This window comes from Nelusetta ayraudi, unplaced genomic scaffold (genome assembly GCF_046127955.1).
Source record: "Nelusetta ayraudi isolate G7.1 ecotype Tasmania unplaced genomic scaffold, CSIRO-AGI_Nayr_v1 ptg000013l, whole genome shotgun sequence".
Classification (NCBI taxonomy): domain Eukaryota; kingdom Metazoa; phylum Chordata; class Actinopteri; order Tetraodontiformes; family Monacanthidae; genus Nelusetta; species Nelusetta ayraudi.
This window is the reverse complement of record NW_027466063.1, coordinates 2094089-2119183: the sequence shown is the minus strand read 5'-3', so window position 1 is coordinate 2119183 and position 25095 is coordinate 2094089. Positions and strand designations below refer to the sequence as shown.

At 44.8% G+C, this 25095-nt stretch overlaps 2 long non-coding RNA genes across 3 annotated transcripts; one reads left to right on the top strand and one right to left on the bottom strand.

Annotated features, from left to right (window-relative positions):
* Positions 1-14483: 14483 nt before the first annotated feature.
* Positions 14484-22139, bottom strand: LOC142885915 (uncharacterized). The gene is made up of 3 exons (XR_012926350.1): positions 21244-22139; positions 15208-15339; positions 14484-14525 (listed from the first exon to the last, which is right to left on the bottom strand). It is a non-coding gene; the product is annotated as an uncharacterized LOC142885915 (long non-coding RNA).
* Positions 19332-23395, top strand: LOC142885914 (uncharacterized). Of its 2 annotated transcripts, XR_012926348.1 has the most exons (5): positions 19332-19397; positions 20148-20264; positions 20338-20438; positions 22706-22764; positions 22902-23395. It is a non-coding gene; the product is annotated as an uncharacterized LOC142885914 (long non-coding RNA). The 2 variants fall into 2 exon arrangements; XR_012926349.1 differs by lacking the exon at positions 20338-20438.
* The last annotated feature ends 1700 nt before the right edge of the window (positions 23396-25095 follow it).

Sequence of the window (25095 nt, the reverse complement as noted above, 5' to 3'; positions counted from 1 at the left end):
GTCCAAAACCCCCTGTCTTATTTTATGACTTGCTTTTGTATATACATCTAAGTATATATATATATATATATATATATATATATATATATATATATATAAGGTCAATGTATTTTTAACGTTTGGAGCATATATGTTAGTGGTTGCTATCTGCAGGTGAAGACTAGAAAAACAAAAAACGTGCCACGATGGTGCAACCAGAAAACATGTCAATTATTTCTTATCATGAGTAATGTAAGCCTGCTGGTTTGGTGGAAAATGTCCTTTGCAAAGACTACCAATTCACAATAATGAAATGTAACGTTTAACTTATTTGTAATTGCCAATGTACACATCTTTAAATCCCGTGACTTCCTCTGACCCGTGAAATTTCGTGACTGGAATTAGAGCGTGTTTCTGTCTTTCTGTTCTATTGCAGGGTGTCCAGGTCATTAGGACAACAGCTCTGCTGCAGCATATCATTCATGTGCATGCACTTATCACCCGGGATGAGGCATGTGTGGCAAGGCGCAGAGGGCCCGGGCGGCCTTCAAACCCCAGACTCCCGGGTAATAGTCATGCGCGCTAACCAGTCGGACAAAGGGATACCCCCTTGGCCAAGGAGCCAGGGCACATGATCAATTGGAGGCATAGTGACAGGACCCTCAACTGTCACACATGCAAGGTTGCCATGTGTGACAGCAACGGAACCCTCACCGCTGGCTGGCCTTTGGCAGAGGGAGAGCCATGCCGTTACGTCTGGTGTCAGGTATGATTCTTTTAATACGGATCTTGCACCTCTCCTGTTTGGCACAATTCAGCTTGTTGCAACATGACCGCCAATCTTTGCTGTGGAATTAGTGAAATGAATTGATTCAAATTGTGCCCTCTTGCATGTGGTTGTCTCTTCGGCACTGAAAAATATGGCTCAACTGCGCTGCATGTTGCCGCTTCAGATTGGTTTCAGCTATTCAAAATAAGCCATTGAAATAAGTACAATTATTTAACTGTTGTACTGAAGTGAGCTCATGCATTAATATTGTATTATGCTTAGTAATGCAATGCATGTTGCAATTTCTCTTTGGGCCATATATCAAAAAGTCAAACCTTTGTTGTCCCACCGTCCATCTCAGTGAGATCTGAGCACCCTCTTGTGACCTCTGAAAAATTGTTCATTCATATTATTATGCCAGTACCAAAAAAAAGTTAAGTTTGTACCTGCATCGTTCATGAAAGCATATGTAACAAAATATTCATCTGTCTTCTCAATATACCAAGAAACATATTTAACGTACTATTACGCTGAATCTATTTATCTTGTCCCCAACCCTGAACGCGATGATATTCATGTGCCCCAGTTTCCAGGCCTCACAGGTCAAACACTCCCACCCACTGCTGCTCTGCTTTACTGTGGTTTCACCTTCGGGCATCCTGTGATTGGCTGTAAAACATACACATGTATAATTACAGATGTACCCATAGTTGTACCTGTAATTTAAAGTTGTCGTCGCCGTTGGCTGCAACACATATAAATATTCTTCACGCTCATCTCGGTTAGACAAATAGCAGACGACAGGAGGGAAGAGGCTTATCGTTTGTCTGGTAAACATCCACCTGCAGACTGCTGCCGCTGATGTGATTCAACAGGTTACAAATAGATAGTACTATAAATAGCTCTGCCAGAGTTCAGGTTTGGAAGTTTTCTGTAGGTGCAGCCAGTGAGGTGAGCAAACACTGGTTTGTTCCTTGATGAATCAAAGTATGTCAGTTAAAAATATGGATTAAAACGTTTTAAGTCTAATTTATGTACTTAAAACTTAAAACTAACTTGTATTTCCCAACAAATATTTACACAGGTAAGAAACAGTGATGGAGGAAGGATGGTAACAGCAGCACAACATTGCCCTAAGTACGTGTGAGTGCGTTATCTGATAGAAATGTAAGAAAAAAAACAAAAACCTAATTAACTTCTTATATGCATTAGAGGATTTACAAATGCACACCTGAACTTAGAGGCACTAGCAGGTACAGAAGCACTGGTTGAAATTGTACCATGAGGCACAAGCAACGTTAAAGGTCTATTTTTCCTTTTATGTCTTTAGTGACTAAGCCAGAGCTCAATTAAAGCCCATTTTAAATAATTATACAAGATGTCATTACTTTGCAGCAGTGTGTTTATGTTTCAGAAACATTGACACAAGCATTAGAAAAGTTTGTTCAAGAGGGCATGAGATACTAAACGCATTCATCATAATTTAAAAGCCTCCCACCTCTAAAATGATCATTTACACTTTAACACTAATGGCAAATTTCCAATTCCTGCCATTATATTAACATAGCTCACAATGACAAGGATTGCACACCAACGACTAGAGTGTTGGAGATTAACAGAGCAGTAAAATGTAACAAGTATGGTGGCTGGCAGTGAACAACACAGCAAATCATTCTCTCACAAATGTTTTCATGGCACAGCCAAAGCTTCTTTATTGACAAACAAATAAAATAAAATGGTTGGCACATTTTGGCGCACATGCTAACCTTGGCACCAAGAAACTGAGGAGTGATATTAATGACTCCATGATATCACGTTTTGAGGAGCCAGTATTTAAGTGCATTGAGTTCACATGCTTTACAAGCACTCAGCAAGAACTCAGTTTGGTCATGGAAGGAAGGCAACACAAAAGGAAAACACCTTAATCACTTCGTCTTTGCAAACACAGAAAAAAAAGGCCCTTTCTTTTTTTTTTTTTTAGTATTACTAACTTAAAAATAATATACAGTTGCACCTTTAGAAAGCCTTTCTCTCAGTAGTTGAGAAAAATCTTTCTTCATTGATGTCAAACGCAAAAATCTGATTTCACATATCAGCTGCATGCTTTCCAGCGAATGAGTCTTTAACTCATTAACTGCAGATTGAACATGCAGGTGTTCTGATGCATCTAACCCCTTTCCCCCCCTATTTCAGTGCAAAGTGACAACAGAGCAGTATCCAGTCTCTGTTAGGCCATTATCTGGTCGAATGTTATAGTTTAAAAAATATAATTAAAAAATTAATTAACAGCTCCTGATTAACAAGGTGGCCTTAATAAGTCACCAAGGTCAGTTGCTGAGTGAATTAACAGGTACTGCAACGCGTCCTGTAAACAGGCTTTAATTAGCAAGTTAAGATATCAGATGTCTCTGTGTCACCAGAGCTACTTGTTTGTGCAGGGGACCTGGGCACGAGACCCTACTGTAAAAATAACCAAACAGCTCTCGGTGTGATGGCTGACGGGGGCACGTCGGGAGTACAGTATCTACAGTACGGCTGGACTGGCCAGCTACTGTTGCTGCCGCGAGTGACGCTGTGTTGCTAGATTCATTTTGTAAGTGGTTCCGTGTAGATCAACTGTATCAATATTATGGATCATTCTGAACAATACACCAGGTGTGTGTGACGGTGCAGTGGATTCCTGTGAAGTGGCTCGAGCAATGTGCAAGAGTGACTCAGGCCTCTCTCATGTGCTGCAGGCTCTCACTGGGCCTGCGTGGGCCCCTTACCACACCTGTAGCCCTGTAGTTATATTATTGATGCTTTACAAAATCCCTGTTTTCATTCATTTTTATATTGTATTTGATTTAATTTGTGTTCATTATCTTTGAGAGCCTGAATTTTCATATATTCAATAAAGTTCTGTTAAAAAAAAACAAAAAAACAAAACCCTTCAACCCTGTTGAACAGTTGTTTTGCGAGAAATTGTTATCGTCGTCACATTTTCAATTCCACTTATCGTGCGGCGACTCATTGTGTTGCGTTATCGCCATGTGATTCGGACCCGCCTATCAACCCCTGCATGCAGAATAAACGATGCGGAGACACCCCTGCCTCTCACCCCTGGAAACAGTGACGCTAACAATGCTGAGAAAAAAGAGCCAGGAACCTGCAACTATGATTTACTACCCAAGGCAACAAAAAAAAATCCACACGAAAAACAGCCTTTTGGAAGTGCACAGCAGCATGCTGTAGCGGCACGTTATTGACTTTAGCCAGATATCCATGAATATAGTCGTTGAGGAGGCAGAAAAAAAAGAGAAAGTTAAATCAAAATGGTAGCAAAACAGTGAGATAAATAACGAAGGTGAAGGCAGAGGGGGAGAAGCGGCACCGGAGGGACGGGGCTCAGGAACCGGACTGAACCGGCAGAAGCCAACACCGCACAGCCCAGTCGTTGCCAGCTGCCCCTTCCTCCTCTTCCTCCTCGTGTTTCCTCTGAGTCAGACTGTCTGAACTGTGTGTGTGTGTGTGTGTGTGTGTGGGAATGCTCTGTCATGCACTTGTTGTCACCAGCAACAATTTAGAAGCGCATTCCCGAGAAATGTAAGAGGAGCCGCTGGCCGGCGGGCGGGCGGGGGTCTTGATGTCGGGGCTCTCCGAGACTTTCAGCCACAGGACGTACTAGTTATATAAGCAGGGGGTACAAGGAGGAGGAGGGGTTTGGGAACGTTTGGGCTGCTATTGATCCTCTGACAGGCATTCCCAGCATCTGTGACGGTCCACATGTACTCCTGCCCCGGGACAGTCTGTTTCGTTTCTGCAGGGGTCAATGATGAACACCCCCATGTTGAGCCCACAGACTCTGCGGGCTCAACCCGTATCCAGACGCAGGGTATTTTTAGTCTCTAGTGTCTTGCCAAGTAGGTGATGATGGTCATGTTTTTTCTGAATCCTTTGGATTTTCCTTTGGCCTCAACCATCATAGTTACATGCGCACTGCAGTGGGACAGCCAAAAGTGTTATGAATCAGGCATATCGTGACCCCTGACCTTTGCGTTTGATTTGGCCTTTATTGGACATTGGACATTCTTATGTTCACGTACGATACGGTCAATTCCATATACTGTACATTCAAATAGCGATTGTGAAGAACGATGGCAGTGAGGAGGACGCTGTTGTACTACACCGCGGGTTTGAACACATATAAATACATGGACATAGGAGACATGGAAGGGGAAATGTGTTTGCGTTTGCGTGACCAGGGTTCGTCTGAGAACTGACACTATTCCTGGATTTAGCCATTTGCCAAGTCCTTCACTTTTTTCCTGGACCCGCTCCTGCTGGCTGCCACCTTCACTGGCAGCCGCACGTCCCGTCATCAGAGCGGGCTTGGCGCACTCCGCTGGTCTGTGTGACTGAGTATTATTAGATTCCTGTCACATATGCATCATCGTATGGAAGTCACCGCTTCTAGAGTGTCATTAGTGTCACTGGATCTAATTTAACGTTGATGGCCGGCGAGTTTCGCGTTTGAGGCTCCTCCCAGAGTTTCCAACGACGGCTGCCTGGTCAATTGCAATATTCTCCAGGGGAGGATGCTGGCGCTGGAGGGTCAGACCCACTGACCTCTGACCCCAACCTATACGTACTTCTGGAGCCTCGCTCCACACTGAGCCGTCGTCGATTCAACACGGTGTGAGATAGTAGGTGATCTGTTCCAGCGCAGTTTGACAGCGTGTGACGGGCAAAGGCAGGCGATACTTTCCACAACACAGCAACAGACCCTAAATGGCCAAAAAGGATACATGTTAGATATGTATTGCTATTTGCACAAGTTAAAAACGGGTGCTATTTTTAATATGCACCCGTTTTTTGTGTATTTTTGATATGATCTGTTGCACAGATGTTTTCTGTTGTTTTGCTACTGTGTTTTTGTATGTATCTTACTGTTAGGTGACCTTGAGTGCCATGAAAGGCGCCCTACAAATAAAAGGTATAACAATAATAATAGAAATAATAATAATAATAATAATAATGAAACGGGTACATTGCAATTCTGTGCATTTCCTTGAGTCAGTTTAAGAATGCAGTTAGCCTAATATAAAGCATTGCATAAATTACTGTGACAAGAAGTGAAAAGGCCATCAAATAATCGGGATAAAAGACAAAAGTTCAATAGCGTCCATTTCTAATGTCCTGAGCCACAAGCCTGACAGTGGCTGGGAAGAAACTGTTGTGGAAGCGGGTCTGCGAGCACTGATGTTCACGGTTGGCCTGACGAACTGGATTCATTCTGCGCAGTTTGATTGGAAGTTAAAAAGCCGCTGTATTGGCATGCGATTCACGGCGAGGCCTTCAGCGACGTCCTGTCTCATCCTGCCTGAAGTAATACAACTTCACCGTACCATCGGTAGGACGCTGCGGCTCGAGAATCCACACAGAACCACACATTAGATCTGATCGAGCGCTTTCCTCAAAAGTGAAAACACTTCTGATCAAACTGCTGCCACAGACACTTCCTGGTTGTGTCTACACCAAAGCAAAGCTGCTCGGCTGTTGGATCCCAGGGTTTTTAAAAAATGAAAACACCTCCCGCCCAAGCGTGGCAAGATGGAGGAGGAAGATTTGCCAATTGAAGCCGTAGCTGCTCTCGCAGCAGCTGGATGCAATAACAAAAAGTTATTTTCAGATCGGTCACAGATTACATGAAGACCGTCACTTGAGGCCAGGATGACGTGACTGAAAAAAAAACAGACAAACAAATAAACAAGCAAACGGACACACAAAAACAACAGGCGCGCATCCACACATGCGGATGTGTGGTGTGGCCTGCGAGAGAGCCGGGTCCGGTCCGGTCCGGCCGCCTTGGCTTCCATTCCTGCGTGCGTCCTACACGCTCAGATGTCTCCCCAGGCCGAGGGCCCTGACTCCTGCTGAGGAAGGGCAGTCACCGTGTTAAATTACCCCCTTCCCTCCTCCTCCTCCTCCTCCTCCTCCACCTCCCCAAATCCATCCACCTCCCTGCTCGCCTCACCCGCCCTCGGCTGTGGGCCTCGGCCAGTGAGAAGCTGCGCAAACCGGCGTGATCCAGTGCAGGGAGCTTCATCTACAGCCCCCCCCCCTCACCCCTCCCCCGCCTCTCCCAGGCCTCCGCCTTCTTCCTCTGACTTCTCGCTCCCATATGCGCTTATGCACACAAACACACACACACACACACACACACACACAGGATGAGTGTACTTATGACGGTCTGTTATTGTTTGCAACCGCTGGGTGATGCCCTCAAGTTAACATAACAGTCTCGGCCAGAATTGGAGCAGCGCGATGCCTCAGCACCGTTTAGGGCTTAAATCCAGACTTTCAAATGGCTCCTGAGCACTTTTGTTGACCGTTTTCGAGTATGCGTTGTTGCGAACGAGTCACGTGCGTCCGTCACACGAGACGCATTCAGCCAGTTTGAATGTCTTTATTCAAACTGGCTGAAGTTGCTGAAGTCCAAGAGCCTTCTCAGCGTTCTTTTCCTTCCTCTTTTAAAGTGAAATGTTGTCGAGTTCTGATAAAACTGCAGAACTGCAGCACCCATACTCCTCCTACTGCTACCACTGTTACTGCTTACTGCTAGTGAATACTAGTACTGTCCTTGGCAACAGCCTCCAACTTGTAGTAGTATGATCCAGTGTTATTGGTGTTCTTTTTTGGCTTTGAAGGCTGGTTAGCAGCAGCTGTTTTCTGCTGTCATCACAACTTAAACCTCACGTCCAGTGTTATTAACTGTCTCTCTAACTGAGAGAAGCTGGCTGAACATGGGACTCATAGAAACATCTAAGCCGTCAAAAAACAACAATGTAAGAGTGATAAACGCTCATTCTGATCAAACCTTTCGATTGAAAACACTCTTTAGTCAAAACCCTCAGTGAACAAGATGAATTTAAACCTCGACATGCAAAGACACCTACAAGACACAATAGCTCCCACATCCTTCTCAGTCCCTCGTGCCTGTTTGTTCCTGCAGCGCTCAGTGATAGGATGCACACTGGCAGCAGTGAGCGCAGTTTGTGGTATCTGACTGTAGCGCAGATGCTTTTTTTTTTTCTTTCCTTCCAAATTGTCAGTGGAATCTGCTGGCACGGGGACAGCCCTCTCCCCACTCACAACATCTGTTTTTTTTAATGCAAGGCTGGCAAGCTCAATAGTGAGCTGCAAAGCGCAGTAAAATGTTTTTAGCCACGGCGTAAGAATGAGAGCACGCTCGCGTCTTTGCCAGAGCGCTCAGAGTTTACAAGGCCTTTTCCTGTTGTTGGGAAGCCGGGAGGTATTTTGGTGCGCCAACTTCCTATTAAGTTCCCACTCGTTCAAGGACACTCTCCGGACTTTTGGATCTCAACTCTGGCTCGTAAAAAGGAAAATGTTACAAAAGGTCGTTCAGGTCATTGGAGAATGTCACCTTGGACTGTATTCCTGCACAAAAGGAAGCGTGCGTGTTGTCTTACTTTTGGTTAAGTGCGCTTGTATAAAGTTCAAGTCGAACCTTGTAATCTTCCAACAAAGTGTGCACGAACATTCTGTTTGGAGCTACAACGTTTCTTTCACTGCGCCTCTGTTTTAAGCTTTACAGCAACTTTCCGCAGAGCTTAAGTCTCAAATTTGAGTCCAACCAGGGGGATTTTCTTCCTGACTGACGTGAAAGATTGAAATGGAGAAATGTTGTGCAAATGAATGCCACCAAGTTTTGTCTCATGGCTTCCAGCAAAACTGAGTTCAACTGAGGCATTATGTGTTAAGATTGCAGCTTGGTGTGACTTAAGAAGACATCTGACGCAGGCGCAAAGCAGCAAGAACAAATCAATTTTGGGGGGTGTTATGTAAATACTCACACTGTCTTTTGTCTGCAATTATGTCTGCAATTTTTAGACCAATACGCTTCCAGGCACTTTTTATTTCAAAATAACAGCCCACAAATGCTCTCCGACTCAGGGGCACCTCAGCATTTATCTTACATTGTGCAAAAAACAAAAAATGTCTGTTCGCACTTTGCTGCGAGTCCAAAGCACAGCTGATGGTGACCTGCAGAGTTTAAATGGACTGATGGGAGGAAATGGCAGCACTGGTTGGAGAGCTGCAAACGCACAGAGGGTTGAGGGGCGTTCACTGACCAGTTGCGTGCTCAGCACTGAATAAACAAAGGAAACACAGGAAACGACTTCAACATGTGCGATGTGCATCACAGCGGGGCCTCAGCGTGTTTTGGAGCGTCTCAGAGCAGCGTGGCTGTGTGTGTGTGTGTGTGTGTGTGTGTGTGTGTGTGTGTGTGTGTGTGTGTGTGTGTGTGTGTGTGTGTGTGTGGAGGTGAGTCTTGAAATAGACAATCGCACACTCGTCTGACATGTGCCAATCTGGAACTATTGTCTGCCAAGCGACTGGCCTCACGTGACTCCTGAGAAAAAAGGTGCTGCAGTTGGCTGAGAGTTCCAGAAAGTCAAGAGGCGTCTGATCAAAGAGGATGAGCTCCAGCTTGTTGATCGTTGCACAATGAGAGGCACTGTGTTGTTAGTGTGAAAATATTGCGACTTGACCCAGATTGACTGTAGCCTTTTTTTCACAAAGTGGAGGAACCATCTGCATTCACTCACTCAATCCATCACGCAGTCCTTTTTCTCCAAAATCTGTTAGCATGTTATGAGAAGAAACGCTGCACTCAAGGTTCACAACCTCGATACATACGACATTTTATCAAATCACTATTTATTGGACCAGTGAATGTGTATGCACATAAAAATAACAAGATGACAGTCCTGCTATAGAATTAGCTTGTCTTTAGATCAACTTCACAAGATAAGAAGAGGCTAGTTGTCCAAACAGCAGCGAGCAACAGGATCATTCAAATAGTTTGTAGTGAAAAAAAAAAAGTTCAAATGTTAAGCAATATTAAAGAGCTGTTTTATATGGTTAATTATATAAAACAGCTGGAAACGCAGCTGGAAACATCAGGTTAAACTGTCCCTTTTTAAATGTTCATATGTCTTGTTGTGATGTAGCTTTTTGTTGTTATTTTGATTGGTTCGACCCACACTCACAATAACCAGTTTTACATTTACTCTTTTTTTTTTTAAAAGTCATTTGCATTCACTGTAGATTGCAAAAATATGTAACATGTGTGAATAAAATGTAATGAGAATAAAGAGTATTTGAGAAAAAAAGAGTTGTACTCTGGCAGAAGGTGTCATTGTCACAGCTGTTGAGCAGGAAGGCAGGTGCGAAACCTCTGGTTTGTTTTCTCGGTAGGTTTCCCCAAAACTTCCTCTGTCAGGACATTTAAACCAAGCCTGCGGTTTAGCGTTTAAAGAGCCAGGTGACGTCACTCCGCTCTGATTGGCTGAGTGCTTGTTTTCTTATCAAAATGCGCTTGACGACAACACGGCCAATCAGAGCCGAGCGCTGCGTTTCCAGCTGTCTGCATCTGTTGCGATGCGTGCTGAAACCGCACACACACACACACACACACACACACACACACACACACACACACACACACACCGCACACACACACAGGCAGACATGCACGCGCATATGATTTAGTTTCACTTCCTCTTTGCTCTGGAGACTGACAGCGAAAGTTTCCTTTGCTTCGCAAAGGCTCATGTCTGTACAGGCCCATCAGGGGAAAACACAGTTTTCATTTGTTTGTTACTATTCACTATTTCACAATTTCTTCAGTCTCGTTCAGGCAAATACACACAACGACTGATGCGAGCGTCGTTTTACACTGATTGAGCTTGGGACAACACTAAACAACACAATTCTTCATTGACTTCAGGGTGACGAAGTCATTTGCGTTTCAGCAGTTGAAAGTTAGTGGGGGTCACGAGTGGAAGCAGTCTGGACAGCTTTAACACGCACTGCCAGCCGGGAGTGAGAGGTCAGAGGTCAGAGGTTTTTTGCTGACCGCTGCGAGAGCGAGCCAACAGAGAACTAATTTGGTTTATTGTTGGAGTTTTGCTGAGTTCTGCACACACACACACACAAACACGCACACGCACACGCACACGCACACGCGCACACACACACACACACACACACACACAAAAATAGTTTTAGGCTTCTTCTAAGAAAGTAAGTGGATGATCCAGCTCATGGCTTCGCTCTTCTGCTAACTCGGCTTCCTCACATGTTGAAAAAGTCCCTTTGTGTATCTGCAATATCAAAAAAAAAGAAAGAAAGAAGAAGAACAAACAACAACAGACCCACACACTTGACCTAAAAAAAAAATCACATGTACAGTTAACTGAGCAGGCACGTGTTTGAACAGGAAGAGTCATGTGCCCACTCTTTTTCTATCTCTCTCTCTCGCTCTCTAACAGGCACACACATGCGCACGCACTACCCATGCACAGACACTGACAGTCTGGCACGCAACCCCAGTTTGTTTTTACAGTAAAACGTCTGCAGCCCTGCGTTGCAGTTCAACACGGCCTGCACTGGTCTCTGTGCATGCACGTGTGTGTGTGTGTGTGTGTGTGTGTGTGTTTGTGTGTGTGTGTGTATTTATGCAGCGCCTCTACTTTTATTCTGCTGGTATTTTCCAGTGTGCATCACCCCATTTGCTGTATTTTTCTTCCGCTCTGCGCCGCTCTTGTTGCTATGCTCCTTTAGCTGGACTTGGTCCATTTCAATGCGTTTCCACGCCTTCAAACAAAAGTGAGCGCAGCCGAGGCTCCTCGCCGGCTCTTTTACATGCAATGTTCAGCCGCGGAGGTGCAGCCCCTCCACTTTTGTTTGCAATGTGTTCCAGCAGCTAATCCACCTGTCAGAGCTCCACTCACAGTCTGGCACATTTTGTTCTGTCTGCAGGTGAGCAATTGGCCTGTTTGTCAGTAGACCTTCATCAGTTCTTAAGTCAGTTTTTTTTTTTTAATTGCATGTTTTTGTACTGATTTCAGGTCAGATGTGACCCCACCGAAGGGGTGAGACTGTTGTCTCAGAACTAACTATCCCAGTGTTTGTCTGGGATCAGAAAAAAAAAATAATGTGCTGTGTTTCAGCCACTATGGGAGAGGGGAGTCACTGCAGTCAGTCAGTGTATTTGTGAATACTGGTGAGGAATGAGGTGTTTTGTTGTACATCTACCTAAAGACACACGTCAACAGTGCATCTACAGTCTACAGTGGGTCTTTGACTCACCGTCCCTGGGGCTGCAGAAAATATAGTTTCACCACTAGATGTCATAGTTTTGCACTGCATGTGCACCAAAACAAACCGGTTCCCAGCAGCACCAGCCAGAACTGCTTAGCGGGAAATTTGATTGTTTTATTGATTGATTGATCTATTGATCAATCTTCTTCTTCTTCTTCTTCTTCCACGCACTGTGTCATAACATTGCGTGAGCAGAGACTTCCACAATGCATCGCAGCTGTCTCCAAACGATCCCTTGCACTGTACGCGCTGCTGTACATTTGACGGATGAGATAACCAGTGCGCTGTGGTCTCTGTGTAATGCCGGGCAGATGTCGGAACCCCTGAGAGCTGACAAAACTTCAGGAGGCAGCATGAAGGAGGAAAAGGAGTCTGTGATGCTCAAGAGTGAAAACTGATGTTGGAAAACAATTGAAACAGAATAATTGTTTCTGGCCAACCTTTGTCAGGTCTTTTGACACAACCTTCATTCTGCACTTTAAGGGACGCATCAGTAGATTGTATTGTTAATTTCACTCAACTACACGCTGATGATTAATCTGTAAACTTTGTCAGCTGGAGTGAAAATTCCGTTCCTGTGACCGACTGTAACTGTAAAAAAATGTTACGAAAATAATGGAAATCCCGCGTCAAAACAGTTCTCAGAATGTCAACTTCTTCTGTCTGTTCTCCTCTTGTTGTGTGTTGACACAACCTGGACCGCAGATTAAATTGCCTGGGTGACCTTAAGACTGTCCAGCTGCGTTTTTCATTGCAGAAGCCGAGAGAAGAAGGAGGCTCGGGGGGGCGGGAGGGTTTCCCATGGGGTTCCCTGTGGATGGATGTCAGGCAAAACATCAGCGCTTGAATGTGTTTTCCCATTTCTGCTTCCCCAAAGCTTCCCGCTGAGAGTGTTTTCTCTCCAGACCAGACTCAGACTGGGAGGACACAGAGCCAGTGAGCGCGGCCAAGATATTCTTGGTGCTAAAACAGAGGAGCAGTGACTAACCGGTATTAATTTAGTGAAGTATGATGAATGTGTTATATCCGAGTGGTGTTCTTTTGTTCTCTTTGTACGCCTTTGTTGCGCCCAAGTCTCGTGGCCCAGCAAAAACTCCCACGATGACTGATGTCACCTGACTGGACACAATTCTAAGGGAAGTCCAACTGCAGGCCGAAATGCCCTGGCAGTGAACTCATCCAGCCAGGCTCTGCAGATGGAACGCTGCCTTTCGAGTGCATTAGCTGGTTGGATTAATTGTCTGGATGGGGTCGTACAAAGCGTGGCTCTGTCAGAGTGAAACGGCCAGATCTTGGATGACCAAAAAACAGTAAATGAGAATCGTGAGCTGCGTCTGAGTCATGGCAGAGGACAAACAACACGCCACACTAAGCCATCTGTGTTTTTATGGGTGTGTAACCGTGACTCACGTGTCAGAACCACAGTACAAAGAAATAAACAGAAATTGCCCACTATTAAATAAAAAGCGTTGGACCAGTTCAACATGTGGAACAACTCTTCCGGGTTCTTTGGAATTTGTGAAGAGAATTTCCTTCACCGTGCAGCAAAAAGTGCCGTTTAATCCAGTGACTTTGTCATGTCCTTCTGTGAATATCATGATGGCATATTTCTGACGGTCGCGGGTTCGACGCCCCGGCCTGGAGTCACTCTATGGCCAAATATACAGAGATTCAAAAGGTTTTATTTGTCACACGTCACGTTACATGACAATGAAATGTTGCCGTGGCAAAACCCCAACGTGATTGTGCATGCAAGGAGTAAAGAAAGTAAAGAAAGTCTAAATAGAAAATTTTAAATTTTAAAAAAGTGGCAAGTGGCAGTTAAATATAAGTTTCACAAATACACAAAAAATACAATACTGCGTGGGTTCTCTCTGGGTTCTCTGGCTTCTTCATGCAAGTCGGGCAAATTGAGAACTCTTGAGAAAATTGGCCGTAGTGTGATTGGTTTTTTTGTCTTTGTGTGCGACTGGTTGTTTGCCTTAGTGCGCCACTGCCTGCGATAAACTGGCTACTTGTCCATTGTTGTGACGCCAGATGAGCTCCAGCAGCCCCTGTGACCCAGTGCGGGACATGAGTCATAAAAATCAAAACAAATATTCCTGGCTGCTGCTGCTGCTGCTGCTGCAGCAGAAAAAAGTCCCGGATTTTTGTTTTGTTTGTTTGTCACGGCAAATAAGCATGAGAAGAATGTGTTTGCGTCTCAGTGATTGATGGCTCTCATACTGTCCAACCGGTTTTAAAGAGAAACACAAAAATAATAATACCCAAACAGGGGAGAAGGAGTGCTCCGTCTCGTCGGACAGGCCTTCCCTCCGCACCCCCCACACTCACCCCACACCGTGACCCGGAGATCCACCTCGTGTTTTTCTGAAAGACGACTCTCGGCTCGCTGACACCTGGGCTAGAAAAAAGAAAAAAAAAGTTGGCGCTCGGCCAAAGAGGAGGAGAAAAACAAACCCGACAGGTTTCAGCTTTCCCTCCGATGGAAAACAAATGGGCTGAGCGCTGAGAGCCAGGTATGTAGATGGCCAGGCCCAGATATGTGGAAGTGGTGGGAGAGGGGTTTGGGGGGGGGGGGGTTGGTTGATGCCCGCCGCACCAGCTGAGAGAGAGAGAGATGTTTTGTTGCCCTTCGACACGCCACGGCTCCCTCTGAAGCTGCAGCCTGAGTGTGAGGAGCCGAGGCCAGAGGTGTCACGTTGTGGTCGCTGTCGTCCCTTTAAGCCTGTCAGCAAAAGGGGGTCGTGAACCCGATTCCACTAAGTCACATTTCCCCTCCAAAAGTCTGCGGCCGCGTCAGGCGGAGGCGCAGCCTCAGCACATGGCAGGGAAAGAAAACACTCATCTCATCTGCAGGCTAGTGTGAGGTTGGGCAGCAGAAAAACTGAATCACAGTAAAGCAGTGAAGGTCTCTCAAAAAAAAGTAGCGAGCAGTTAAAGTTTGCTGCGGATGCCACATCAGGGTCGTCAGACATACAACTAGTCAGGCAAAGAAAAAAAATCTTTTTCCTTTTGATTAATAATTGAATGCATTTCCATAAAACATTGAGCAAATTTAAAGGCTTTTTTTTTTTTTTTACTTTTTAAGTTGTGATCTTAAAAAAAAAAAACTCCTTTAAAAATGTGAGACTGACACCACTGCTGCAGTTGATGTTCTCAGTTATCGGACAAAAAGATACAATGTAGCTCCTAAAACAAAAAAAGCGGATGAGACAGTGGGCAGCTGTTCGCAGCTCAGCAGCACAAAGGTCAAAAGGTCAGGGGTCACTTCCTGGGTCTCCCACCAGGTAGCCCTGATTCGGTCCAGGATGGATGTGTCCCACCTCAGCTGGTTGAAGAATCGGTCTCGATCAGGCATGGGCAAACTATGGCCCGGGGGCCCACATGTGGCTCCCTAAGCTTTTTAATCCAACCTGCTGAATTTGGAGAAATTATATTAATAGTAATCGTAAAATAGCTGGTCGTAAAATAGCTGTATTTCATCCATTTTTTTCAGTGTTTTAAGAGTCATTTCAATAAAGAGACACGAAGACGCAAAGATTTCGTTAATTTTCAATTGACTGTAAAGCAGGTTTTCTACCATGATATATATTTTCTCCTATGAGGTGGGTCACCAAAACACTCCATCCATCTGCTCCTGCCAAGCCCCCCCCCCCCGCGCACCCCCTCCCACCTGCCCCCCATTGTGGCGCACCAGTCAAAAAGTTTGCCCACCCCAGCTCTAGATTATTGTCTTTAAGTAGAATGAATAACAAAAACAAACTCATTCGCAACTATTCAGTTAGTGCACGACACACTGTAGCTCGCAATGTGGCTCCGTGTTGACGTAATCCGACACGAAGGCCGACAGATTTCTTTTTCATCCTCCCTCAGTTCCTCAGTGCAAAGCTGCAGCGCTGGTTCTTGAAAAACAACCGGGCTCTCCCGTGCAAACCTCGGTGACTGCCGGCTCTCCGGAGGGATGAGCCGAACAAAAACAGTGCACGCCTCTCGTCATTGCATCACAGCCTGTTGTTGTTTCACTCGCAGCCCAGGGGCTTCATGAGGGGATGAAGAGATTGTAAAATAAAGGAAGGCCAGACTAGCGTATAAGCTGTTTGAGACGGGGAAAGTTGTGTTGTCAAAACTGTGCAATGGGCTCCCACAGCCCACAGCAACACTCAGAACAGCACGGCGCACAGTGCTGACCAAGGCAGAGCAAGCAGGCTGGTGTTTCACAAGTTATGCGACCTGGAGAAACTGCACACAGTTTTGCAGGATAACAACATTTTTTGGCCTTTACATATGTAAAGACATAAAGGAGCTCAATATCACGTTGTAACGTCTATCATGAAATAACGTGATAGTTTCACCTTTTCATGTGATGATTTTCACGTTATAACGTGAAACTGTCATGTCATTTCGTGATAATTATCACATAAAAAGGTGAAACTACCGCGTTATTTCGTGATAGTTTCGCATTATAAGATGAAAATTATCACATAAAAATGTGATCATTTCACCTTACAATGTTGATACTGAGCTCTGTTTTGTTTTCTAGGTTGGCAGCAATGCGCTTCCGTAAAAATGTAAAAAAAAGTAATTATAATTTAAAAGAGTTTAGCAAATAATGTGAACATCTATGCTAGGTGAATGAGTTGTGTACTGATTTTGTTCAAATATTTGAGGCATTTCACAAAATAAAATCAGAAAAGACCACATTTTCCCTGTTAGAAGTTCTGCCAACATCTGTCTGGTTGTAGCGTCACTTTTCATCGCAGCAGTTAAAGTGACATCGTGGCCACAGGCATAACACTATATATAACATATAAACAGTTTTTTTTTCTCACCCTGGGATGCTACCGAAACTCGCACGCTGAGCTTTTTTTGGCCGAGCCAAAGCAATGACACTCGCTGTGCAGTTCATTCCGGCAGAACAATTTTATAATGTGTCTCAAAGGCGGTATGAAGGACAAACAAACCAGTCTGATGACGACAACCCAGGGGGGACTTGCCAGAGGCATGAATCCCAACAGTAAGAGTTTATCACCGCCGCCGATACGACTGTTAATGTGTCGTCTCCTCCACGTCTGCAGGTCCCTCACTCCCCTGCACTTTGTAATCTCACCGTCCCGCCGTTATCTCAGACCACGCCTTCATTTGGCTGAACTTTGGGACTACGGATTAATCTTATCCAGCAATGAGGACGATTATAAGGTTTGGCAAGACACGGAACCCCAAGTTGCTCCCAATGGGGCTTGCAGTGCCTTGCATGGCAGCAGCCACCCATTGGTGTGTGATTGCGTGAGTCCATTCACCATTTACCATTAAATTCATTCATTCATTCAAAGTCAGAAAAAGACAAGATTTAACTTTTAGTTTTACTTTTTACAAGTTGTAAACACTGGCAAGTGGCAACTTACAGCGAAGCCCCTCAGTCATCAGTCACCAGGTGGGTGTCTGCTCTTTGTGGCCGCTGAAAGTCAAAATGGGCTCCCAAAATATTCATATTAAAGCCAAAAGACGTTGCTTCCATTCTTCTTCTGCACAGCGGGCATACAAAATCTTGTGTCAATAATTACGTTTGTAGTTCTTAGATAATTAAAGCAGGGCCCGGAATATTCTGGGAAGTCAGTAGACATAATTGCTCAAATATGAACCATCACACGTAAACACAGACGAGGTCAGCCGATAGCAAACCCCCGACCAAAGAATCACCTTGTCCTGGGAGACTCGCCCATCTCGCCCATCTCACCCCCGCCCTCCGCACCCCCTTCCTGACATGTCACTTCTGTGTAAGAGGGAACACGGCAGTCACGTGCGCGGCCAGCTAATGTCGCGCTATGCAGAAAATCATCTGGCATCCATTTTGAGCTCTTGTTTTTATAGAAAGTGCTCGGCTGAGTCTTCCGAGCCGGCGCTGCAGCACCGTGGTTCTGCTATTTTCATGACGAGATGCCGGAGCAGAGCTCCGTGTTTGTTTTTACATCTGGGCCGAGGTGCAGATGCTGAGGTAACTGTCAAGGAAAAAAACATTCCAATAACTGGCTGACAATTAAGGGGTGTATTTGGACGTGGCTCCCTGTTCCAGGCTGCACCAGGAGAGTTGAATAAAGTTATTTGGACACGTGTGAACTCAGCAGTCGCTCCCACTTTGGGACCAAGTGGCCCCAGATTGCAGCCAAGCGTTAATACACCTGGAAACTCAACATCAGCTCTTTTGACTATTTGATATTTGTGAGGTTGTCCGTGTTGTTTTGTTTTTCCTAGAAAGCAATGTATTCTAAAGATTTGGCCAGCTGAATCGTTTTTAAAATATACATAGCCAATGGTGTTCAAATACTGTCGTGCAGGCTGATACTGATGCAAATATGCCCTCAGCAAACGCAAACAAATAGGGAGAAATTTCAAGTCTGTCTATGGCAGGGACTTTTGTTTTGCTTCCAGTTTAATTTCCGAGTATTTTCATGTGCAAAAAAGGAAATGATAAAAAGCAGAGTGTTTACGAGAAGAAGAAAAAAAGTGATGACGTAAATGTCTCAGTATCAAAGACTGCTGCAGAAACATATGGCCCTCACAAGTGCATCTTTAGAATATGAGGGATTATCTCACGGAAAATAAACAACAAAGGGCCACTTTCTATCTCCATCAAACAGAAAACTGGAGTCTGTTTGCAGAGTGTTTGGTTGTCTGTCCATGTGACTGTTAAAAGTCCCCAACTCACAAGAAGTGAAAGAAAAACAAAAGACGGTAGGGGGAGGGGAGAGGAAGGGAGGTGGTAGCAGATTTCATCCAGCCAGTCATCAACACCTCACGATAACTTCACTGGTAGATCGTGTGTGTACTTCCTCTTGAGGGAAAATGTGGTTTTGCGACAGAACATAACGTTCAGCCTGCCAGGTTCTGCCTTCCTGAACTGCGCTTTGAGTCAGCTTGAGCCGACGCGCCTGGGAGTCACGTCGCAACTTGTGAATCAATTGGCAATGATTAAAAAGAGATAGGACAGTTTGGGGGGTATTTATCTTTCTTTCTTTATCTCAGTTTCTGCTCCGTCCACCAGCTGTTTGCATTTCACAAAATGGTCGACTTTATTGCTCTGCACAGCTGAGTCGATGTCACGTACGCTGCCTCCCACGAGGTAGAAAGAACCTGAGATACGAGACGCGCGCACACACACACGCACGCACAGAGACATGCCTGCAGACACGCACGCACGCACAGAGACACGGCTCACATTTTAATGGATTTTCGGCCTGGTTGCGTAAGGGTCATTAAAGTAACATTAAAGCAGGACAAAGGGCAGCGGTGGCAATAAAAGTCTTTTGTTACTTGTCAAATGAAACTGAAGACCAGCTTCATAATATAGTGAAGCAGTCGTGAGCTTTGCATTCATGAAAACCTGAACACTTACAAAAAACCTTAAGATTTAAGATTGTAAGGCATCCAAAGTTACAGATGGTGAAACTAATATTAACAAATACTTGGGATGAAGTACGTAAGACGCTTTCACTTTAAATGAGGTCAGCAGCGGTGGTCATTTTTGCTCACAACACTACCTCTTATTCACCTTGTGTGTTTGTGTGTTTGAGCCTCACATACGGGCTTGTCTTCTTTTTTTGTGGAAGGCAGTAAAAATTACACAAAGCTAAGAATGTGAAGGAAATCGTTCAAGATACGCCATTTGGTTTGTTTTGATTGGAGGGTGTGGGGGAGGCAGACTTTCCTTGTGTGTGCAATTGTGTGTTTTTCTCCTCTTTGCAGCGTTTAAAAGACCTATTGAGAGCTTAGTTAATTGGCAGAGAGATACATGTTCCAACACAAAAGTGGGACGTGATTCCAGGCAGGTTCCTGTTCACCTGACCCAGTTCCTGAAAGGACTTGGGACAGTCTTCGTACTTGTGACTACTCCATACTGTTAGTTTTCTGACTATTATTAGTTCATTCTCTCCATTTTGACCAGACTGCATGCCACAGCTGTCAAACTTTGTGCTAATGTTAAGAGCGGACAATAAAGTTTGCACAAAGAACTTGCAAAATGTCTCCGAGACATTTGCCTTTTGCACTTGTCTGCAGTTGTACCTGCAGACACTGTAATCTTCTGATTAGCAACAACAGAATACTTTATACGTTATATATATGTAGATATATCTATATGTATACATTTATGCATTTTTTTCTTTTTTTTTAATCAAATCTCCAAGCTTGAGCTTGATCTGTGTTTGTGTCTCCTTAATCTTAATGACAGTGACCACAGCTCTGTTTACATGGGAGCTCCTTCCCCGACGAGTCTGTTTTCCTTACCCACGACGCCTGACGTCAGCGCTCAGGATAGCACTTCCTCCCGAGGGAAGACCACGCGAGGGTGAGCGCTGAGAAGTGAAGGTTATTAAAAAAAACACTGTGAGATGTGTTTTTCCCTTCACTTTCTCACACAGGTTGCATAACCAGTAGAGTTGGGATGATAAGAAAGTAAAGCTGACCATACCCTGAGCCCTGAGGAATGCCGGGAGGACCACAGGGCAAAATATTCTATTGGGTAATCTCAGGATAAGGCACCTGTTTAAAATACATTATGACCATTTTAAATGTGGTGGCACTGAGCCGGAAACTTGTTACTTGTGTTCTAAAGTAGTGTCACCTGTCTTTTCAAACACACTAGTCATCATTTCACGGTCATCATTTGCACGCTAGCAAACATTGGCGCAGGGAATTCTCAATGCGTCACGTTTCAGCACCAGTCTCTCTCCGTCAATACAAAAAGTGCCCCTCTGTCCTTCAACTGCATAACTGTCACAGGCATCATTGAGACAAGCGTGAGCTATAAAGAATCTGAACTATGTTTTCAAGCAGCATTCTTGCGCTCAGGAAGGCCGGCGCTGCACTTGAACACAGCATCAGTTCTGACCACGGAGATGTCAATAATGAAAAACAAAGTGTCACACTTGTCACCGCTTTCCAATAAGTGCACGTTTTACCGTCTTCGCCACGCGGAGCTGAGTGAACTGGCAGCAATTACTTTCAGCCACGTTATTTTTATCCTCTAGCAACATCAAATCGGTTCATGGCAGCGTTTATCAAAGGAGGAGTGGCCTGTTTTATAAGTGCACTCAGTAAATCTGAGACACTGGCTTTTGGTTGTGCCGAACAATCAGAAATCTTTCACCTGACTGACCGACAAACATGAGCCACGAGTGGCGACAATAACTTCACTGTACTCACAAATAGAAATACTAGAGCCAGTAAAGAAGAGGGCAACGGGGAGAACTGGGACACATCATGTAATCGTTGCAGCGGGTCACATGTAAACAGGAGGATTGTGTCTGAAAACAACATTATTTCACCTTCAAGGCCAACGCTGTGACTAATTGTTGTCCTGAGCAGCTCTGAGGGACGGAGTTCAAGCGAGGCGACTCCAGGTCTGCCCTTCATTCATGACGTTGGAACTGTAGCGTGGAGGTTTCTTCTAAAACGAGAAAAACACCTGATCATTCCGTCACGATCAATGATTCAACTCACTGTGACATTGATGTGCTGCATTTCTTCAGTGCCTATATTGGCATGTAATACCAATTCCCAGCAGCTCCTCAGCTGACCCGCCACACCAAATTAATGGTGAGAGACGAAGGGGGAGACGAAATTGAAAGTTCTGCAGTCAGTTCTTGGAGGTATCGCCGCATTTATTTTAAGTCTGTGGTAACTTTCCCAAGTTTCAGTTTCTATTCTGTTTTGCCAGTGTTGGCTGTTGATAAAATTTCAGTTTAACAACGGGGCAAAAGTTCAGATAACGTCTCTACCAATGGTCTTACTTGTTACACGTGAACATTTTAGGGTTCACCCTATAGAGGGAAACAACATTTGCACTCTTTGATAAACTTTTCGGGATGCATTCAGGCCCTGCTTTGCATAGCTGAAAGCGTTCGACTGTTCGGTTGGCATTTGATGAACCTAACAGAATCAGAAGTGCTGTCCAACTCAGAGTGTTTATCTGCAGGACCTACGTCCCAAAGACCATCACCGCTGGCCTTCTCTCAGTTGTTGTTGCCCGACTGGGCAGCTTGTCTGGGTGGGAGCTCGCAGCTCGTCTGCCATAACAGCATTTACATCTGACCTGTTTTGCATTCCTCGGACATCTTGTTCTCTCAGCCGTAGAAAGCGAGACGATTGGGCAATACGTTGGATTCGAAATTCTCCAACTTAACCCCCACCCATTGTTTTTCTACTCCGCAGCTTTGTGAGGGAGGAGAGAGAGAGAGAGAAAGAGAGAGAGAGAGAGAGAGAGAGGGAGAGAGAGAGAGAGAGAGAGAGAGAGAGAGAGAGAGAGAGGAGAGAGAGAGAGAGAGAGAGAGAGAGAGAGAGAGAGAGAGAGAGAGAGAGAGAGAGCGCTATGTGCTAATCTTACGCTCCTTCCAAGAAAAATACATTCCTGAACACTCCTTTCATGTTTGTCACATTATGTCGTTTCTCCCTGCCGACTGGGCTGCCAGCCGGCCAAACAGCTCGGCCACGTGCACATCGCATAGGAGGGGAAATTTCACTCGCATACGCCTCCGACGCATTTAGCACTCAGGGAATATATTTGCACTATCCGAACCAGTGTGTGTGTGTGTGTGTGTGTGTGTGTGTGTGTGTTTGAACAGGTAGTCACGTTCTGGTTGCGACAACAACAAGAGGCGCCCCAGCGTTGTTCCAGTTTACTGCCATATTCACGTCCTAGTGCCGAAATCCTATTTACTGTACAGCCTTGTTTTTCATACATACATATAGGAATGTGTTTGAGAAGACTCTTATGTCCTTTGTTGTCAGGTAAATGTAGACTGGAGGGGGTGCAGGGGTCAGAATCACCTGTGAAACCTCATATAAAAGTGAGTGTCATCAGGAATAAAATCACCATTACTGATCAAAACATCGGACAAAAATGAAAACCAGCAACGTTTCCGAATTTCAATCGGGCTGTCACTTCCGTTTTGAAAGAACTCGAGCTTTTGTCCATATCTCACAGAATCCAATTGGTTGTGCTGAAGATGGACGTTAAAATCGCATCTTGGATTTTGGGCTCGGTGAAGAGCCCTCATTGTACCGAGGATGAATCCCCAAACAAAGAGAGCCACTGAGGCCTGAAACAAAGAGGAGCAGATCATAAGAAACACAAGACAAGGACTCGATTTGACGGAAGCCTGAAATACGGCCGTGGGAGGGGAAGAAATAAACAACGCTGCCTCTTCTTTTCTTTTTTTTCTTTTTTCCTTCGCTTGTTGTCTGGGGATGTTTGCTCATATGTGTGGTATTTTGTCCTCACTGGAATATTCTGGAGAGCGTTTTGGCGCGGCGCTCTCCGCTGTCTGTTCCCTGACCTGCTTTGAAGTTAAACTGATTTCCATGAAGTGTTTTGGGATGGAGAGGGGCACTGCAAACTACCCAAACACACACACACACACACACACACACACACATCTCTCTGAACAAGAAGTCTTTGAAAGAAACAAACTGAATATGAAACTGAAAGCGGCAAAAAAGTTGTTTTAAAAATCTAAAAAAAAATCTCTCTCTCACTCTCGACTGGTTGATTCTGACTTTAAAAAAGAAACCATAAGAAACCAGTTCAGCTCTAAAAAAAGGCCACAACTGTCAGACACAACGGCTCCGACCTCATTCAGGGCATGTTAGCCCAACTTCTTGGAACTGTTGAAGAATCTTTAGCTTGTTTTGGTTTTTTCCCCCGAAGAACGTAATAATAGAACCAACATCTCATTCCTAAAATCCTTCTATTTCTAATGTTGGCCCTGTGTACTTGTAACAGTTGGATTGGATTGCAAAAGCAATCAGTGAACCTTTTGATGTGGCGAAACCAGAGATAGAATTTTATTGGCAAGCTGGGGAAAGGCCAAGGAGCTTCTCCTCTGCCGCCAAACTCACCTTTTCAAGGGCAGCAAATGTTGCAGGAAAAGCAGACGCACGCAGGACTGCGAGGTCGGCCTCTCGTTGGTCGCCACTCACAGCGAACACTGGGATAAACCAGTCGTATTAGACATTAATGCACAAACTTTAGCATGTGGCGATCTGCTGGTCTACTTGCCCGTGGCCAATGTGCACCAGCACGCCGAACTCATTGCAATGTTGGCTGTTACTTGTTATGTTCTCCTTGGTTGAAGAATGTGTGCGGTGTTGCCGCCTCTGATATTACCTCAAAGCCCCAAAACACGCGAAGACTTAAGGCGGCTCTGATGTCCGAGAGACAAAACATACAGCTTTTCTCTCCCGCGCAGCACATCAAAACTTCCCAAACAACCTTGTACATCCGCCCGTTCGGATGTTTCAGTCTGTGGGGAAGACAAACTCGGGTCCGACTGGCATTATCTGTCAACATTCCCTCAGATCTTTTCCTTTTTTCACCCCTTTGAATTCCCCATTCCAAAACGCGGCTATCTTGCAGCAGCCTTGACGACTTGCATTGTGTATGTCTTGCATTCAGGTTTTTATTCCTTCAATCTGAGTTGTCACCAAAACAAAGAAGATATGATCTGTCGCACAAAACAACAAGGAAAGTTACAAGGCAGGCTAAAATTAAATGAGCCGACTGCACAGTAACTTTTCCGCACCCAAAATAACTAAGTACTTCATGGACATAATGAAGAAATCTAATAATGAATAGAAGAACATTGTGAATTATGTTCTGTCGTGATGAAACTCATCACTTGAAACGGGAATGCTTAGAAACATTGAAATAGTTGTGTGTGTCAAATAAAGTTAAATTACATTAAGATAAAATAAACAGAAAGCAACATTTCTTGTTCATTTCTTGTTCACTGTATATGAAAGACGTGTAACCATGTTAACTTGTTTGTTTCTCGCCAACTCAGCGTTTCTCAGTGGTCAAAGCCTTGCGGAACTCTCGCAGACCACTGATGCCATCAGTTTGCACTCTCGGTTACAGTTCTTTGGGAAGTAAAAAAGGCTTATTTTGCACTTTATGCCTGTTGACGCACTTTCAGACTTCCCCATTACACCTTGTGACGACAACAGTAATATAACTTGATGTATTAGCATTAGTCAGACTAAGGAGATTGGGCAAAGTCCGGGGCTGGACACTGAACTGCGGTGAATATAGTCATCACACCAGCTGATGATAGTCATGATGATTACGTGAAGTCAAGACGCAGACAGGAGTCAAATCAGAAGATGACGCTGATTCAGCT